The following is a 10,192-nucleotide window of genomic DNA, read 5'->3' as shown; positions in this document are numbered from 1 at the left end:
AATGAACATCATTCAAATATAATTGATAACCTGAAAGAGTGGGGAAGCATCATTAATTTTCAACACATCAGAACAAAACAATGTTTAAAAATCCTCCACACAAGAACACAACATTTATAATAATTGTATTTTTCATGTTCAAAATTTCCTTGCATCCTAATTTGAATAACTCAGTCTGTTTATATTGAGTCGTGATATAAATTTGTTGAAAAAAAATATAAAATCTCAAAAAGGATTTTGATTGTAACGTCAAAAAAAATCTATCGAATACCACATGAGAGTTGGAAATTAGATAATAATTGTCCAGGCACTTTCTCAAACTTGTTGCAGTTTGGCAATAGCCACTCGAGCCCTTCGGGCTCTCGTGTTTATTACTGCAAGTTTGCTGTCGAATTATTTTCAATTTTTTCTCACTCTTTTGTGATATTACTACTGAAAACATTTTGACAATTGAAATTTGAGATAGTTATTACGTAATACATACTTGTTTTTAATTGTTATAAAATTTTGGAATTATCAAAATACCCATATCTACAATAAAGAATATGCTGATATGATGTGATATTCGGGCTGCTGTACACGGAAAAAAATCGTAATCTACATTCAAGTATAAGGATAATCTTGAACAAATATTCTAAATCTAAGTTGTTTTAATATTGCGTTGAAACTATTTTACTTGAAACAAAAATATCATTCTTTCATTTCAAGAACACACATATACTTGTTTACCAAGATTACAATATATTTAACTGAAAATTTCGTGTTCTCGATTCAACAAGATCACTAGTATAAAAGCAAGAATAGCTATCAAGATCCATTGAAAATCATTTTGTTTCCTCTAGAGAAAATGTAATACATGAGTCAAAATTAATAGAAGTCGATCGAAGTCTAGTTTTGATATTGACTTGAAAGAAAACCATTCTTATAACTAGAATATTAATCCTCAATTGTAGTAAAAATTGTTTTGATGGAAAAGTTGCACTGATTATATTAAGAATAGCTATCTTGGTTGAAATCTAAAATATCTTCCGCGAATTCAACTACTGCTTTTCTGAAGCATACACTATTCTTCATCCAAATACTAATATACGCAAGCCAAATACAGATACGCTCTACTACGGCTGGCCGTTTGTTCCTGCGCAGATTGTGGTTGGTCGGAGCGAATGATAGGGCTTGCGCATGATGCTAGTCTAAATAGTTGGAACTAGTGGAAAGTGGAAAATTTATTGGCAGACATTTTCGAAGTCGAAGAGAGCAGGAACAGTTTTTTATAGTTTAGTGTTCATAATATTTTTAGTGATTTATTGTTATGGAGAAAATTCTAGACGAATGGGAATTGGCCGATTTGATTCCAATATTCAAGGGTGAGTACCTATATTCACAGATATTCTGAGAAATTGTTTTATGCACTTCGTTGGTCTGAATGAAAAAATTAACAGATTGATTGTTGGCCGGGTATCATTAGATTTTATACTGAAATTCACGCTTTGGGTTTTCAGAGAATGGAATAACACCTGATAATATAACAAAACTAACAGAAAGCCTAATTGAGGAATTGATCCCTAATATCGGAAAAAGGATGAAATTCACTGAGAAGTGGATTAAGATAGTAGAGTCGTCGGTATGTACTCAAGTATGTTCACACAATAGTTCATGCAATAGGTGATACAAATTTAGTACCTGTTCTAATTTTAGGAAACAAAGATATATTTTTTTAATTTTTGTTATACGTTTTTTTTATGATAATATATTATATATTTTTGACGAATGTTATATGTTTATGTTGAGAAAATAAAATGTGTTCAATTTTTTCCTTTGTAAATTCTGTTATCACCCAAAATTCCATTTTCAGGTACCTCATAAGAAAAATATGGAATGTTGAGTGATCCTTCGGAGAAAATAATTATTGTTGTTATCCCTCCATCAGCTATCCGTTTTTTAACGATGTGATATTAGACCTTCCATATTTAATCATTAAAAAAAAACTCGATCTTCTCTCCAAAATAATCTGTTGCCTAACAGAGGATGTCATTTATTTCAAAAACCAATATTGAGGGATTATACGATATATGCCCAATATGATTTGTCGAGATAAATAATATCGTGATACCTAATATGTTAATACTGCCTGAAAGGTACAAGTTTTTCTATATTTGAAGAGATAATAGATGATTTCCAAAATAAATTCAACTTCATTTCACGTAACTCAAGTATAATACAATTCGAAACTCGGTGGTTTACAATTCTTCGGGTATATTAATCGCTAGAGGTAACATTACCTCCGAGATTAAGGGTACTTCATTATGTACGATTACTGTAGAGTTGTACCAAGAACCTTATATTCCTTACAATTCGTACAAATCTACAGTAATCGTACACAATGAAGTACCCTAAATCTCGGACGTAATGTTACCTCTAGCGATTAATATACCCAAAGAATTGTAAACCACCGAGTTTTATTTATTCTTATTTGGAAACTAAGGAAGTTTCGTCAAAAGATTGTTCTATGTTCGATCCAAGAAGTCTTATTCTTATTCGAAATTTTGGGTAGGTTTACTCGAAGAATGTTCTATACTCATTCCAAGAAGCCTTATTCTTAATCGGAAACTAAGAAAGTTTTGCCAGAAGATTGTTCTATGTTCGATCCAAGTGGGCTTATTCTTGGTTAAGGTAATCCTTCATCTTGATATAAAAGTTATTATACTATTCTCAAGTTTACTTTTCCTCATATGAATTGTAGTGAACATTTACGTTTAAGAATAACGTGCATCTTGCATTGAGTCAAGTTATGCTTGCGGATATATGAGTCTAATATTGCTTCCAGTCAAGACTACTAGTCTTGGATATAGCATATATTTTTTTCAGTGTAAGAAAAAAGGAAAAGAACCTACAAAAAAGGTCTGACAAGGTGCCAAGAACAGGGCCACCCACATTAAGAAAAAAGGCCGTGGTGGTAGCGCCAAGTTCTAGCAGAACGAGCAACACGAGAAAGGAAGTAGAGTAGACAGCTAACCGGCCAGCAGGGTCCACCAGAGAGGCGCAGAACCAACCAGATAGGGGCCATAAAGGTAAGTGGATATCATTGACAGGTCTAGCAGAACGAAACACAAGAGGCCGAGAAGGAATCAAGAAGATGCCAACATTTGGCTGTGAGTACGTGGTAGATAGGTGTTACTTATGTTACCGCGGGCGCCAGTTTAGGACCTTAAGTGTAATTCTCGGTACACTATTTGAGGAGTTACTATGACTTTAATGACCTCGAATCCTAGAAAACGGGGATAACGAAAAAGTATGTTAGTACTCTGCTCAACCCCACTGCTCACAGTCAACATCACTAAGCTTCCTCTAAAAATCCTCATCCTTCTATGCACGAACTCGGGCTGATCCCATGCTGTGAGGACTTAAGGGTTTGCGTTAGTTGTGCAAGTTCGCAAGATCAGGGTCAAGAGGCGTCTCCTCGTGGCAGATTAAGTTCGAAGTCGAACTCGAGTTGCGCTCTCGTGATGTTTCGCGAACTACGTCTCGTGAGTCGGTGTATAATTGAATATTATCTATGCTTTTGTGATATAGTTCATTATGTTTTTTCAAGATCTGACATTTTGGTGGTTTCAACTAACAGCAATGCATTATTCCAGCCAATCATTCGGGATTATACTGAATATTTCCCTCCTGTCAAAATATCTATGTATATGGAGTGCAATAAAAAAATATTCGAAACGTAACCGCGGAATAACTTATGGAAAAATAATTCACTGAATACAACATCAATTTTAACCCTTTTACTAGTATCGAATTCAAAGCAGCCAGAGATGCGATAAATACCAAGAGAAAACAACTTCAAGCAGATCCACAGAAGAGAAAGGAAAGTGCAGTTTTTCTGAAGTACGATGAATTCCAAAATATGGTTCGTGGTTGTGACTCAAACACCCCGGTTGGTTTGCAGAAGAAGTTATTTTTTATTTTGGCTTTTGAATTAGCTTGGTGGAGTGAAAAGGCCACAAGTGCTCAATTTCTTACTTTAAAGAAGAAGAAAATAACGTTCGTGAAAAAACAGGAAGAATTATTTACGATCCTGTGTTTACCAAGACGACGCAAGGTGGGAAAAAAATCATGCGCTTCATTGAAATGGCTAATAATCAATAAAGTCAATCCTAATTTGTGTTCAATTCGACTGTACCTAAAATTTCTAGAACATCGGGTTGGAATTAGTGGAATCGCTAACCAAAAGAGGGAGAAATATGTTATAATTTTATATTCATATTTTATAGACCTACTAAAGCTTTCGACTTGGTGGATCATGACTTATTGCTAAATATATTGGAACAATGCGAGATAAGAGACAACCAGCTTAAACTGATGAAAAGCTACCTTCAGAACAGAAGACAGAGAGTTGTGCTAACAATAGATGGAGTTTCATTTACATCAGAGGAACTAAACACTATGCTAGGCGTACCACAGGGAAGCATAATTGGTCCTCCTCCTTTTTAAAATTTATTTGAATACCCTATGCTATGCAGTACAGCAACTGAGAATACCTTGTAAATCTGTAAACTGTGTTGATGATAGCAATTTTGTCGCGGAAGGAGAGGGTATTGATGGCGTAATGGCAAGGGTTATATTGTTGAATGTTTCAAATTGGTGTCAGGCGCATAACTTGTCTATGAATGTTGAGAAAACAAACTCCATCATTTTCAACATAAGCAGGCAAACTAGAACTTTTCCTGAAAGTTTCACTTTTGAGGGCACTGAGGTCGCTGTGAAGGATTCGGCGGGTTTTTTGGATATCATAGTTGCAAACGAATGAACTGGCGGCCGCATTTTGAATATCTGAGGAAGAGGTTTAACTCAACTATCTACACCTTCCTGAGGTCAGGAATCATGTAAATCAAGAGATTCTTAAGACATTATACCACTCTAATTTCCAGTCAGTCCTGACGTATGGCATCATTTTCTGGGGAAGTTATTCTTTCTGATCAGATATTTGTTACTAAAAATGGGCACTGAGAACGTTATTCTGAATGACATAAATAACATTCTAAAAGTTTATGGCTTATATGTTAACAGGATTCTACTTTTCAAGAATAAACACAGTGACTACTTCTCAAGATGTGTTTATAATTTGGATGTTTATTCAATTCTTCGGAATGTCTACAGAATATGATCAAACATACACAACTATCAATACCCTACTATCGAAATTAGAAGTTAGAGAACAGGGACGTCATTAATAATGCCTACATGTTTTATTTGTTCTTTGACTAGTCCAAGTGTGAGGTTTTTTTTCATACATTCCAGCTATATCCATCAAAATGAATCATTCCATCAATACATCTTCGTTGAAGGGGGATGTGATAGGAAACTTGATAGCAAGCAGTCCTACAGTAGACGTTTCTCTCTTTCACAATCACAAATAGATCTTCTTCGTCATCTGACGAAGATGATGACAAAGAAAAAGACTATTTCCAGAGCCACATATTTTGCCAAATTAACATATAAGACACAAAGAATCAACATCCATACCGCAGCAAAAATATATAAAACAATTTGCAGGCTCTTGATTGAATATGCTCACCCACTGTATGTAAACTGCAAATCCAGAGCAATGAAAAATCTACAAGTAGCAGAAACAGCAGCCCTGAGGAAAAAAACGAGAATGCGACATCGAAATAATGTTTTACATAATCCCCCTAATCAACTTTCATATGAAAAGATAGGAATTAAACAGATAAATGAAAGAATCAAGGGACTCAACAAGAAGTTTCATTCTAAACTTATTGAACAGCAGAATATAATTGAACAATACCATGATGATGGAATGAATAAGTTAACAAGAAAACACCCTACACAAACTCTTTTGGAAATTTTAAATACCAATCAAATAATTATTGTATGTTATAAAGTGTATTATATTTAAGTATTAAAAACAAATGTAATTTAAAAGGCTGAAGGACCCTAGGTCGATGGCCATTTGTTTCACAATTAATAACAGTAACTACTACTGGGTATTGAACTATGAAACTATTATATATATTTTATAGTAGTTATAATTATCTACCTCGATTATTTCTTGGTTTATATTCATTTGCTGATTTGAAATTGTATTGGCTGTTTTAATGAATTAGCCACATAAAATAATTTGAGTTTTTTGAAAAATAGCTAACCTATAATTCTGTGAAGTACCCATTCATCTCGCTGTTATTCAAAAGGTAAATTTTATTAGTGGTTGACTTACCCTAGAACAAACTGTGGATCATTGGTGTAATTAAGGATACACATCCTCTCAGTATTCAAGTGGTATTTTGTAATATTTGTAATGCATTCTGTCTAGTGAGTGAACAACAATCTATCTTAACATTATTCTAACGAATTAGAGACACATTCGTTGAATACCAGTAATGAGAAACCCCATAATATTTATTATAATTCCAGGCACATATTAGCGAATTGGATCACGGAGTTACTGTTTATAAATTTATAAATAATATATATAGATGTGGGATCCGAATTCTTAACACCCGACTGAATGATACGCTACTGACTTGACTATACGAAAACTACGCGATCGATCCTAAAACGGTGGACCATGCAGTTTTTATCGATATAGGGAGACGTAAGGGGAAGAGGTACTTGAGACTAAGGACGGAGACTGGAGTACGATACATAGGATCGAGGGTGGTATTCGACGTTAGAGAATAGACGGACATAGTAAGAATTCGACGTGATAGACGCATATGATTCGACGTAAAATATAGTAGACGCAGCTAGTTAGATAATTCGACGTTAGATATCGACAGATCTACTCGAATAATCAGATAATTAGACGATTAAGAATTATACGGAACAAAATAACTTCGATAGACGAAAGTTCAGTGGCTGTACTTTCAATTGACATTGAATTGTACATAGTGTGAATAAACAATAGTTAAGTTCCGGCGGCCTTTTTATATAAACCCCTAGACAACAATATAAAAACCCTACATAGATATAAAAAATATTTGGTAAATTCTTCTCCGATTCCAGACACCGCTATTCGCGAAATAACTTTTTGACAGAAGGCATTACAAAAATAGCACTTGAATACTGATAGGAAGCAGATATTTCCCGGTAAAACTAACCGAAAACTTCCATTAAAATTCCATGGAAACAAATGTCAACTACACATGGAAATTACTGCCAAAACTACGATAATATTCAATAGCAAATTTCAGTTGAATACAAGATAACTTCTTTAATTCAACGGAAAATTCCTGTTAAATCATTCCCGTTGTAAGGTCGAAGCTTGGAATACAACTATATATACCTTTTCAACTCCAAATTGGGACTAATCACATTTAAATTGGGAATAAACACATTCAAAATGAGAATAAACAACTTCAAAATGGTTAACACAATCAAATTGGGAATAAACACATTCAAATTGGGACTAAACAATTTCAAATTGAGAAATGACATTTATATTTAAATTTGATACTTCAAAGGAATTGTCAAATAATATAGGTACCGGTCAGATAATTTATAAGTGCTCTAATATACATAATATCAATATGCCAAGTTATATAAAACAAACAGAAGCAGCGAATATCAAAAAGCAGATTTGTGCAGTTTATAATAATAATGGAGATTGGAGAGAATTGGCCAATAATATTGGAGTGAAGCGTTCGACGGCTTACCGCTGGGTGAAAAATCAGGATAGAATACCCATGCAACGTGGAGGAAAAAGGAGAACAAAAATTACAGAAGAACATCGCGAATTTATAGTGCAATATGTGGAGGAAAATAATAAAATCACGCTGAAATAACTCAGACAAAAGTTTCTAACAGATCACCAAATTATTGTATCGTCTGAGTGTTTGCGGAAACATTTGGATGGATTGCTGTACACTTTGAAAGATGTACGCAGAGAACCTGAAAGATTGAATAGTGGTGAAACAAAACTACGAAGAAAAGAATATGTACAACAGCTTCTAAATTATCAATCAGAAAATATACCAGTAACATATCTTGATGAAACAAATTTTAATTTGTTTATATCACGACGGCAAGGGCGATCTAAGAAAGGGACCAGATGTCGATACATTTCAGTAGGCAGTCGTGGGGCTAATGTTCATGTCATTGGATGTATAGGAAACATGGGATTGATACATCATGAAATAAGAAGGGGTGCATTCAGAAGGGAAGAAGCAAAAGAATTCGTGCGAAACTGCTTAAGAGCTGCTTATAATATTTATCAAACTAGTGTTGTATTAGTAGTTGATAATGCTCCTTGCCATGCAGGCTTAGAAGAGGTCTTCCAGGAACCAGAATTTCAAGACCATCTTCTTCTCAGGCTCAGTCCTTATAGTCCAATGCTGAACCCTATAGAATTTGCATGGTCAAGTTTCAAAGCTGCAGTTAAAAGAGCGATGTCTCTAAGGTTGCAACAGATTTTGGCTGGCGAAGAAAGGACAAATCTTCCTCAAAACCAGTATCGCTTGCGTGAATTGGAAATTATTTTGCGTGATAATATAAACATAATAAATATCAATAACTGTGCGAGATATGTGGCGCACATACAGAGATATTTTCCGGATGTTTTGAACTTAGTCGATATGGTTGTGTAATTTTTTTATTATAAAATATATATTTTATAATAAAAAAATTACACAACCATATCGACTAAGTTCAAAAAAATATATAAGTTCGAAAAATATGGAAATCAGTACCGAAAATTTTTTCTTATATACATATGTATATAAGAAAAAATTTTCGGTACTGATTTCCATATTTTTCGAAAAAATTTTTCATATTATTAGCGTAAGATTAAGTTAATGTACATAAACTTTGAGTTCTACCCATAATATTCAATACATTTCTTTCTCATTTGGAGTTATTTAATCTCAATACAAAAGTTTACAATCTCCATTCTCAATACCTATAATATATACTACAATACTTTTGAAGTAGGTATCAAATTGAAATTTTTATGTCATTTCCCAATATGAAATTGTTTAGTGCCAAGTCGAATGTGTTTATTCCTAATTTGATTGTGTTAAGCATTTTGAAGTTGTTTATTCTCATTTTGAAGGTGTTTATTCCCAATTTGATTGTGCTAACCATTTTGAAGTTGTTTATTCTCATTTTGAAGTTGTTTAATCTCAAATTGAATGTGATTAGTCTCAATTTGAAGTTGAAAAGGTATAGTCTGTTCATTAAACAGGAAATTCCTGTTAAATTGAATGTAACGATCCTGTAAATAGTCATGCATATTCCGGTTTTTGACACAGTATTATATTCCTGTTGAAATGACAAACTGCAGTTTAGTTGCATTAACTAATTCGAAACTTGTTATTTCTAGAGTAATTCTCAAAACTTGGGGGTCCCCGTAGTAGAGATCCACAAGTTGAAGGGAACAAAATCGCCAACCTATATGGTCGTTACGTATAATTACGTAACGCTCAAAAAAATGCAGAGAGGTGACAGTAATAAACTACACCGCAGTGAGATGGAACAAATAAAAAGGGAAGTTATACAGTGTCACAATTGTCATATGTGGGGACATGCTACGGCAAACTGCCACAGGACCCCTAAAAAATATTTATGACAAGGCCCAATAAAAAGTTTTTGAATTTGAAAAAACCGGGATGGATATTTTAAATAAAATTTTAATTTTTCTTCCTGATATTTTTATTTATAGGTTTCAGTGGCTATTGGCGTAGCAAAGGCATGTCGTAGAGAAGAGTCGTGGAAATTAAATTGAGATAATTTAAAAGATCGAAATTCGACTCTACTGATGAATTTAGATAACACCATAACAAAAGGGCCAAGAAAGTTTTCTGTAACGGGAGAATTTCTTGATATATGTATAAAATATGCAGATATATATATATATATATATATATATATATATATATATATATATATAATATATTAAATGAGTAAATCGTCAGTGCAAAGGATTTTATCAGAACATGGAATGCATGATTTCAAATATGTTATGGTTCAGGAATTAAGACCAGAAGATTTTCAGAGGAGAATGGTATTTTGCGAAAGAATTAATACCCACATCCTGGAAGATCCAAATTTTTTATCTAAAATCATCTGGAGTGACGAGTCAAAATTTACTAGGGGGGGAATGTTTAATACAAGAAATCGTCATTTTTGGGCGTCAGAAAATCCACATGTTAAACGAGAATCTGGGCACCAAGTTAATTTT

General features: G+C 33.6%; 1 long non-coding RNA gene and 1 pseudogene across 1 annotated transcript; both read left to right on the top strand.

The window, feature by feature from the left end:
• The first annotated feature begins 982 nt into the window (after positions 1-982).
• Positions 983-1,855, top strand: LOC123681039. Its single transcript, XR_006747593.1, has 2 exons — positions 983-1,364; positions 1,500-1,855. It is a non-coding gene; the product is annotated as an uncharacterized LOC123681039 (long non-coding RNA).
• Positions 1,856-7,098: 5,243 nt separating this feature from the next.
• On the top strand, positions 7,099-8,601 carry LOC123681022 (annotated as a pseudogene).
• The last annotated feature ends 1,591 nt before the right edge of the window (positions 8,602-10,192 follow it).

The sequence above is a fragment of the Harmonia axyridis genome, chromosome 1 (assembly GCF_914767665.1).
Source record: "Harmonia axyridis chromosome 1, icHarAxyr1.1, whole genome shotgun sequence".
Classification (NCBI taxonomy): Eukaryota; Metazoa; Arthropoda; class Insecta; order Coleoptera; family Coccinellidae; genus Harmonia; species Harmonia axyridis.
This window is presented reverse-complemented; position numbering and strand designations above follow the sequence as displayed.